Below are 10,807 nucleotides of genomic sequence, written 5' to 3' on the forward strand. Positions count from 1 at the left end.
GAGGGGAGGAGGACTGGGTGGCGGCTGGCCGGCGTGGGGAGGAGGGAGGAGAGAGAAAACGAGAGAGAGAGAGAAAGAGGGAGAAAGGAAAAAGAAGAAGAAGGCCGGTCCGATTCGGTCCTGTTTGATTCGGTCGGTCCGATTCAGGGTATAAAATTTTAAATTTTTACTTTGCCTTGGGACCGAAAACGAGGCCCAAAAATTTCGAAAAAATTCTAGAAAATTCAGAAAAATTCATAGAGTCAAAATATATTTTTAGTTTTGTCACGTGGTTTTTAAATTAATTTTTAAAAATCATCAAGGTTTTATAATTTCAGAAAATCGAACCCGATTTCTAAAATCCGAAAAATTTCAAATAATTTCCTAAAATTTAAATAAAATAAAATATTAATATTTTTTCATAAAATAATAAATTTAAAAATTAGGGGTGTTACATGATGAGAGTATTTTTATTTTTTTTTAATATAATCATATTAATTTAATTAATAGTGAAATCAAACATCATGTGATTGCAGCAAGCAAGGTTATAAGTGATTTTACCTAGACTAATAAACAAATATAATATGTTTCAAATATAATTTAGAGTTAAACCATCATATGATGTATAAAACATTTATTTATATTCAATTAATTTAAAATTTGATATACATAATTTATATGCATACAACAATAAATGCAATAATCAAAGGGTTCGAATCCCGTCAAATACAATTCCTTCTTTTAGTACTAATATATATATATATATATATATATATATATATATTACATTTTTTTCATGCATTGAAAAGATTTGAATTCAATTTTTGTATCTACAAATGATTGTATCCTTGAGTGGCTATATATATATATATATATATATATATATATATATATATATATATATATATTACATTTTTTTCATGCATTGAAAAGATTTGAATTCAATTTTTGTATCTACAAATGATTGTATCCTTGAGTGGCTAGATTGTGTGGTTGACTCGGTTGGGTATGCGACTTAGCAGTTGTGACTGAAGGGAGAGATATCCTTGAGGGTGTAAGCAGGGATGGATCAGGATATAACTTTAGAAAGGACAAACATTTACATTCTATGATTAAAAAAAATAATGAGATAGAGGCTAATGGATCCTGTCTCTTCTTTCTCTTTTCTCTCCCAGCCAGTCTCGATTGTTCAGTTTTGCTTGGCTTCCATGATTGCAGTTTCATAGAGCGACAAAGGTTCTCTTTCCACGACTCTAAGCCTGGATGTCGATTTTGCTCGTGAATGGTCTTTTATTGGTCCTGTTAAAGTTGGGTAATATTTGGAGGAGAAGATGTTATAAATAGCTTGTATGTTAGATAGTATAGAGAGAAAGAATTCCTATATTATTAAAATATAAGAAAGTGAAGGAATGACAAGAGTGAAATATGTATAGAATTATATATATATAATTCAATATATATTATTCTATTATGGCACTTGGCACGTATATGTGTGAAATAAAGTAATCATCATATTGTAATTTTCGTAAGTAAATTACGAACAGATGTGTTTATTAACAAATATATGTGTCTGTTAATAGACAGACATATCAATTCTATATAAACAGTCGCAACTGTTTGTATAGGTGTCTGTTAATAAACAGACATGTCTATTCTATACAAAAGGTCATAACTGTTTATATAGGTGTCTGTTAATAAACAGACATGTCTATTCTATACAAATAGTCACAACTATTTGTATAGGTAGCTTTTAATAAACAGACATGTCTATTACACAAATAGTTGTATCTATTGGAGATAGACAGATGTGTCTATCTAGTAAAGGTGCCATGACTTTTCATTCTTTATAAATATGGATGAGTTTTTTCAATCCAGATATATACTTCTACTTCTTCTTCTTTTCTTCTAATCTCTCTAAATTCGGTTCGTATAAAGAGTTCTTTAGGGAAATCTTCAGGAGTTCTTTGTCACAGATTTGTGCTTTGTTGTATCCTGGAGGTATATTGCCATAACCTTGCAGCAATCTAGTGGGGGCAATTAATACCTTAAAGATAATGATTCATCACGCCTCAAAGCCTATTCTACACCCACTGTCTTGACAATTTTAAGGTATTAATCGCAATAGAGTCTAAGGCTGTTTCCGTGATGAATCAAGAGTTCATGAAACTTGATCATTTTAAGGAACAAATTATGTTCACTGAGAAGGTAAAAGCAGATCAGGAAAAGAAGATGAATTGCCATGCATAGGTCATATTCTCAACAACTCATCAGATAGGTTATAAGATTTGTTTACCTCTGTCAAGTCTCCAAAAGAAATTTGGAATTCGTTAGAATTCGAATATAATACAGAAAAAAAAAGGTATGGATAAATTTCTCATTATGAAATATTTTGAATTCTAAATACTTGATAATATGCCTGTTATGGATAAGTCCATAAGTTACATATCTTTGTTTCAAAGTTTAAGGATTTGAAAGTGGTAGTTCCTAAATCATTGCAATTAGGAGGAATAATAGCACATCACACTTCTAGTTTAAATGATTATAGGAATAAATTATTGTATGCCACATGCGACTTTTCTCTTAAATAGATTCAGAAATACATACACATTAAAAGTTTTTTATGTGATAATTTATTTTATATTAATGACATGCTTATAATTAGAAGAAATATAAGGTTATATTATGATGCTAAAGTTCATGGTGAATGTGTTAAAGAAGATAATAAGATTTATGTACATAAGTCGAAAAATACTTTTTATATGCATAAATCATAATTCATATTGATTGCGTCTATCACTAACTAGGTGGAGATATTGTTAAAATATTAGTGATAAAAAAAAAATTATCTCATTTCAAAAGAGTTATGTCTGTTCATAAGTGAATAAATATAATTATGCTAAGAGATACAAAGTGAATGGTTGTATCTATTCTAAGAGGTATAAATGAATGGTTGTATCTGTTCTAAAAGGTATAAGTGAATGGTTGTATCTGTTCTAAGAGGTATAAGTGAACGATTGTATATGTTCTAAGAGGTATAAGTGAACAGATGTAATTATACTAAGAGATACAAAGTGAACAGTTGTATCTGTTGTAAAAGGTATAAGTGAACAGATGTAATTATTCTAAGAGATACAAAGTGAACGATTGTATCTGTTGTAAAAGGTGCAAAAGAATAGATGTAATTGTTATAAGAGATACAGAGTGAACTGTTGTGTCTATTCTAAAAGGTGTAAGTGAACAGATATAATTATTCTAATATATACAAAGTGAACTATTGTATATGTTTTAAGAGATGCAAATGCTTTATAAATAGCAGTTTGGAACAAAAATCTATTAACTTTTCTTTTTGTCTCTTCTCTTCATTTTTACTTACAATCAATATTATTATTCTTTAATTTATTCTTGGGAGAATTTTAAAATTACTGTCTAGATTTATATTTTGATTATTATCCTTGAGGGATCTGCCTAAACTACCTAGCTGTAACATAGTGGGGGTTTTACTTTTTGTCAATTTCATTATATTGAGAGAAGCAAATACTCCATATGATATTTATTGCAAATTGACTGAAAATTTTAGTAGAATAATTACTCAAATTGAGTATACTAATGCTATTGATAGCTTAATATATGCTATGTATTGCACTAGACCTGATATTGCTTTCGTAGTATTTAAATTATCAAGTTATACTAGTAATATTAGTATGAAATACTAGAAAGAAATTTCAAGGGGTTTTGGATATTAAAAAAAAAAAAAGAAGGAATTATAAACTATAGATTATTCTGTGATAAATTTCCAATTGTGCTAAAACCATATAAAAAGTTATATCCATGCAAAGAGTTGTGTTCTTGGCCAAAAGATGTAACTAAATAAAAGATGCAATTCTTCTTAATAGTTACATGTATGAAGAAATGAATTTATTGGCCAAAAGGTTGATACATTTTGAGTAGTAAATATAAGAGCCTTACAAGTCGTTTGTAAGAAGTGACAAAAGGACAAATGAGTATGCATTTGTGTGTGTGTGCAAGTTTAGCTTGGTTCTTTATTGTTGGATACTCTCATTTTAAACAAGTTATGGAGTAATTTATTTTTGAAAAAATAAGGAATATATCTAGACTGTGAATTATTTATGTAGTTCATGTTATAAACATATGATTATATGGTTGACTAGTAAAACAAATATGGTGGAGATCCTAGGATTATACAAATGCCAATTGGATAAGTAGTACTACGGATAATAAGTCAACCTTTGGTTGGGTGTCCACTTTAGGTGGAGGTTTTGTTTCTTGGGCATCAAAGAAACAAACTTGCATAACTCATTCTACGATGGAATCCGAATTTATAACTTTGGCGAATGTTGGTAAAGAAGTAGAATGGCTGAGAAACTTATTATCGGATATTAAGTTGTGGCCACAACCTGTGCTATCTATTTCTTTATATTGTGATAGTCAAATCACGATGGTTAAAGTTTATAGTAAAATATACAATTGAAAGTATATATATAAGCTTAAGACATGAAAATGTAAGACAATTAGTCTCTAATGGTGTTATTACCATGTTTATGTTAAATCCTATAATAATCTAGCAAATCCTTTAATAAAAGGGCTCTCGAGAGTTATGATCATAAGTACATGTGCTGATTAGGATTTAGAATATTCCATTAAATTTACTAATGATGGGAACCCTACTTTATAGTATTATTACTAAATAAAGTTTAAAGGGTAACAACAAGTCATTAGTAAATGTTGTAATTAAGTACTTAGTGTACTAAGTTAATGGAATGAGGATGAGTATTTATACTCTTAATGAAGTTTAAAATTATCACAAAGGAAACTTCACCTATATGAACATAGGAAGTGGTGCCGCTTCAACAAAAGTGAGAATAACTTTTGTAAATGTTCATGAAAACAGGAGGTAGCACAAGGCCATATTCGTGCTAAAATTTTGGTGAACTTTTTAAGTCGAACTAATTGATTCGTGTGTGTAGTATTTTCGGTTCTATTTAATAGGAATCTAGGTTTAAGCTAAGGCCACCATGATTTCTTTAGAACTTTGAAATACTTACACTAAGGAAAAGTTTAAATCGAAAGATACTTTTCATTATGCATGAAACAATGGGATCTAACAATACAAGCTAAGTGGGGGATTGTTATAAATAGCTTGTATGTTAGATAGTATAGAGAGAAAGAATTCCTATATTATTAAAATATAAGAAAGTGAAGGAATGACAAGAGTGAAATATGTATAGAATTATATATATATAATTCAATATATATTATTCTATTATGGCACTTGGCACGTATATGTGTGAAATAAAGTAATCATCATATTGTAATTTTCGTAAGTAAATTACGAACAGATGTGTTTATTAACAAATATATGTGTCTGTTAATAGACAGACATATCAATTCTATATAAACAGTCGCAACTGTTTGTATAGGTGTCTGTTAATAAACAGACATGTCTATTCTATACAAAAGGTCATAACTGTTTATATAGGTGTCTGTTAATAAACAGACATGTCTATTCTATACAAATAGTCACAACTATTTGTATAGGTAGCTTTTAATAAACAGACATGTCTATTACACAAATAATTGTATCTATTGGAGATAGACAGATGTGTCTATCTAGTAAAGGTGCCATGACTTTTCATTCTTTATAAATATGGATGAGTTTTTTCAATCCAGATATATACTTCTACTTCTTCTTCTTTTCTTCTAATCTCTCTAAATTCGGTTCGTATAAAGAGTTCTTAAGGGAAATCTTCAGGAGTTGCTGTCTGCAGATTTCAGGCTTTGTTGTATCCTGGAGGTATATTGCCATAACCTTGCAGCAATCTAGTGGGGGCAATTAATACCTTAAAGATAGTGATTCATCACGCCTCAAAGCCTATTCTACACCCACTGTCTCAACAGAAGATTTTCAAGACAGGGCGACCGTAAGTGCAGCTGTGTTACCTTCTGCTGCGGCCGAATTTTTGATGTCGAGTCCCTACTCGATTCTCTGGCCATGGGCATTCTGTTTCTTTGGGCTTGAAGCCCTCATGTTCTCTCTTGCACTGATTGGATTTGAGCTAGGGTCTAGTGTGTTGTAGGTTCCTGTTCTTCGGCCATGGGCCTTGCTATATGGATGTAATCTCAACCTCTCAAAGCCTTTTTAATGGAACTATATATCTTAAAAAAAATAAATAAATAAAAATCATGTCTAGGGAAGACCCAAATAATTGTCTTGGTACGTAACTTGAAAAAGTTGATGGATGCAGTCATGGGGCACTTATCTTTACAGGCAAAAGTACTCTCTTTTCCTTTATAACCAGAACAAAACTCAAGTGAGTTCCAATAAATAGCTTCATCAAACATTAAAACTTTTAAATATACACATATCATTTAAGGTTTCATGTTTTTCTGAATGACCTTACCCATGTGTGATGTGTTTCAATATTGGAAGTAAGAACAAAACTATATATAAAAGCAAATATGAATCACTGCCAAGGTAAATCTTCCCCTTCTCCCTTGTATTCACCAATTTTATTATTATTATTTTACACCTAAAATTATTGAAATGAAAGAGCTATTAATATCTTTAGCACGTATTCAACTTCTAAACATTTAATATTATAGAAAATCTTTTAAAAAGGCTGAGACTCATAAAATATAAATCAATAATTGCATTGTTATTAAATTTAAACTGATTTGGCAATTTGACTATGATTAGGACATAAAATCGAGTTGATTTTACAATTAGATTGTATAAGGAGATATAATTTTAAAAATTTGAGTAACCCTGTTATTGAAATGTTGACTCACGAGACTTGATGACTCATTAGAAAGTGTTTATTTGAGTTTATAAACTATAAAAATATGTTTGACTTGTTTGTTTATAATAATTTTTAGATTTATAAGTTGAGCTTGTAAACTCACTAAAAAAAAAATTAAGGGACTCAACTTTTTATTTTAATACTTAAATTAATTTGACTAAATATTTTATTATATTATTCTTATTTAATTTTTAAAATTTCACCATAAATCTCATTTAATATACTTTTTAGTCATTTTAATGAAAAAAATGTGCTGCTAAACTATTTTTTACTAAATACATTAACTACTTATTAATTACTTATAAGTATTTAAACTAAATATGTAATTACTTAAATTTTTTTTAGATGCTTATAAACTAAAATTATTAATTAAACCAAATATTCTCTTAATAAGACCGATTCATAATTTTTGAATAAAAAATACCAATAATCACCAAATTTCATAATTTTTAATTTTTTAAAGTAACTCATACCAGCCATAATTTATTGAGTTACTTTAATTTGAAAATAACTCATACCAATTATATATTAATTGAAATATATAATTTGGTGAAGGATTTGAAAATTTGAAACAGATGGCTATTTCAATTAGATAGCTTATCTGTTTCCCTCCTTCCCTCTGTATAATTCCTCCGGCAACTTAAATTGTCCGTATTTTCCTGTGGCATGATAAGGAATTTGAATTTCACATTTGCTTGTCCATTGTATCCATAGGAATAAATCATCACTGCATATCCTTTTAAACTAAATCCTCTGGGGAACTAGGACTAATTTGGCCAAATAACTGAGGACATCAGGACTTAAAGTACGAAGAGTTTCATGGGTTTGAATCTGTAGTTCCAGTGGATTCATATTTCCTTATTTACTCTTTTGGTAACTCTTCATGAAGAAAAAATAAATAATATGGGTTGTAACTCATAATCATGTAAACAACTCTAATCATCCATGTTGTTTCACTAGTCCACTACATAATCACATATAAACAATGAATTATATAGATTTATCACAATCTAAATATACCTTGTAATAGCTGAAATGATTGCTCCACAAAGCTTGTTGATTTGAGAGTTTCTATTCTTGGATTTTCCACTATAATTGCCAAAACAATTCTCTTCAATGTTCGGTGCCTTATTTCTTTTGCATGCAACAGTTATTAAGTTTCTCAAAAACTTTCAATATATATATATATGTTTATCCTTAGCATGCAACTGCATGCAGTTTTGCAAACCATTGGCACTCTTTTGTTTTTTTTTTTTTTTATTTTTAATTTCAATTACTTATTAAATAAATAAATCATTATAGAAGACATGGATCTAGGCTGACCCACATGGGTGAGCCGGACCCAAATTCCTTCACTTCACATGCATTCTACAGAGAATGAGAATTGATGGGCCTTTCTGTGTAGTGCAGGCTGCTTATAACATTGGTGGCCACATCATTAGAGCAAATGCTATAGAGCAGTCACTCTTTTGCTTCTGCACACCCCGAGTTGGAACAGTATCCTATTCTCATCTTTTTTTGGATTAGCATAAAACAGTCAGGAGAATTGTCAGCAATTCAATGCGATTAATTCTGCAATCGCTTTTTTGGTGTATGAATACAATGTAAATACAGCTATAATCCTGTAATCAAATGAAAATTGTTAATACAAGCGTATTTGGAGATTGCATTCAGATTCTTCCTGGAAGCATCTATTTCTTTCTAGTCATTTGAAAGAAGCGTAAGGGCATTATTAAGTAATGTTTTGAAATGAAATATCTTTACTATAATCTTCTCATGATTACAAGAAATCAAATTCCATATTCCTAAACATGATTCTTTTTTATGGTTTTGTACAAATTGCAGTGGCTTGAGACGATCCTTTCCACTACCCTACGGAAAAAATCTGGGAAAGAAAGGCAACTAATTAGTTCCAAGTTTGGTTTCTCAGATGCCCAACCCCTAGTCTGCAATGCCCTCTGTACCGGAGCTTTTTCTGATCCTGTGGTAATTTATTGCTACCATTAACATAAAATGCAATTTGAATCATTTTAAATCTATCATTAACTTTTGCACATATTAGCAATAAAATTCATTTCTTAAATTAAGCCAGTTAAGTACTGCTGTTCATTTGCATAAATCTCTGAACTTCACAAGGATTACAATGGATAATTTGGATTGGCATTGACATGCTACTTTTAAGTCACAAATCAGAGGTCTTTCTTTTCTTCTTTCACTTTTAATACCATAAGTCTCTAAGTTACAAACATGACCTATCAACTCTAACTGCAATAATGTAATTTTTAGTTTCTCTTAGTTTTGCTTTCGGCACATCCTGATCTTTAACACCAATGTATTTTGCAAAGTTAGTGAGAGCTTTCCAATTATATATTTGTAGCTAAAAGTCTATACAGCATCAAATGTTAAAGAGGAATTGGAGGTTGCAAAAAGAGAGTTTCTTCAAACAAATATAGTTGTGAAGAAGTCAAGGAAAGTGTTTCTACCCAAGTTGCATGAAAGATTTGCAAAGGAAGCCTCTATCAACTCTGATGATCTTCTCAGGTGGGTTAACAAAAATGTAGATAAAAAACTCCGTGATTCAATTCAGAAATGCATTGATAGGAAATCAAGCAAAAAGGCATCACATGTCATAGAGTGGTTACCTTACAGCTCCAGGTTTCAATATGTGTTCTCAAACGAATTAACTGAGAAGCCATGGTGGATATGAGCTTCTTTCTAAATGCCTTACTTGGAGGGGACAGTATCCCTATCACAAGCCATTCAGTATTGCTCGGTTTGGGGATCAAGGACATTAATTATGGGTACTTCTGATCTACATTTATTGTCCATCTGATCTTTGCCTATTTGTGATACCACTTTGTAGCCCATGAATTTTTATATTCCTATGCGACCACTGTAATATAAATTGGAATGTTCACATTACAGAGTTCAAAGTCCTAGTTACAGTTGAGTCCTTGAAAAAAGTGGCATCCCCTCTACATCTAACGCAATAATTTCTTTGAAGATTTGTATATTTCCCAGTTTCAGTTGTTAGTGTACAGCATACTCAATTTTCTTTAATACTTCAGAGAATTAAAACAACTGGGGGATAGTTTTTCCTCCCTGGTACCCTCCCCAATCCAATTCTTGCAGGATTCAAATTTGAGATCTCGTAGCAGAAATCCTGAACCTTTTATTGCTGAAATGCCCCAGCGTCCTAACCTTATATTAGCAGTTGTTTCTGGGACTCAGCAAATTGTTTCCAAGTGAATACACCTTATATCAAATTGACTGAGCATTTTGATAAGGATCTACTTGTTAAGTTTTTAAATGAACATATTATTAAGGACCTGCTTATTAAGTTTCTGAGAGACCATTGCTCTGATTTCAATTCTGTTAAGAGCTTTTTAGTATTGTAGCAGTGTTGTCAATTTGCATCCCTATTCGCTTCTCTTCATTCAAAGTTTTAAAATTGTAAATAGAAAGGAATTAATTTGGACTAAAGGTCTGTAATTAGAAAGAAAACTATGAAGAGAGAGCTATAAAGTGGGGGATGAAGATTCATCATGCCTGCCAGTGCCAATACGACAGATAAGATATTGAATGGCAATAGGTATAAAAGGTGAGATCAAGATAAACGACGACGTATAGCAACTGTTATGTAAAAGAAAATAACAAAAGGAAAACAATATAATTGGCAATTTTTTTAGACAAAAACCAATTTTTTATTTTCATATAAAAAAAGGATATTTACATATTTGTTTCTGAGGTATGATAAAATTTTTTCCTAAATAAAATAATTATTTTATTAAGTCATAATTGAAGCAGTCAATGGAAATTAATAAAATTTAAATTATTACAAAATTAAATATGATAAATAATATATATTTTAAAAAAATGTATAATAAATTAAACTTTTAAAGTTTTTAACTCATTAATAGTAAATTTTAATAAAATATTATTTTATTAACATAAGCATATCTTATAAACTAACTTATATTTAAAAAAAAAACTTATATTTTATAAAAAAT

Source organism: Hevea brasiliensis, chromosome 9, assembly GCF_030052815.1.
Source record: "Hevea brasiliensis isolate MT/VB/25A 57/8 chromosome 9, ASM3005281v1, whole genome shotgun sequence".
Taxonomy (NCBI): Eukaryota; Viridiplantae; Streptophyta; class Magnoliopsida; order Malpighiales; family Euphorbiaceae; genus Hevea; species Hevea brasiliensis.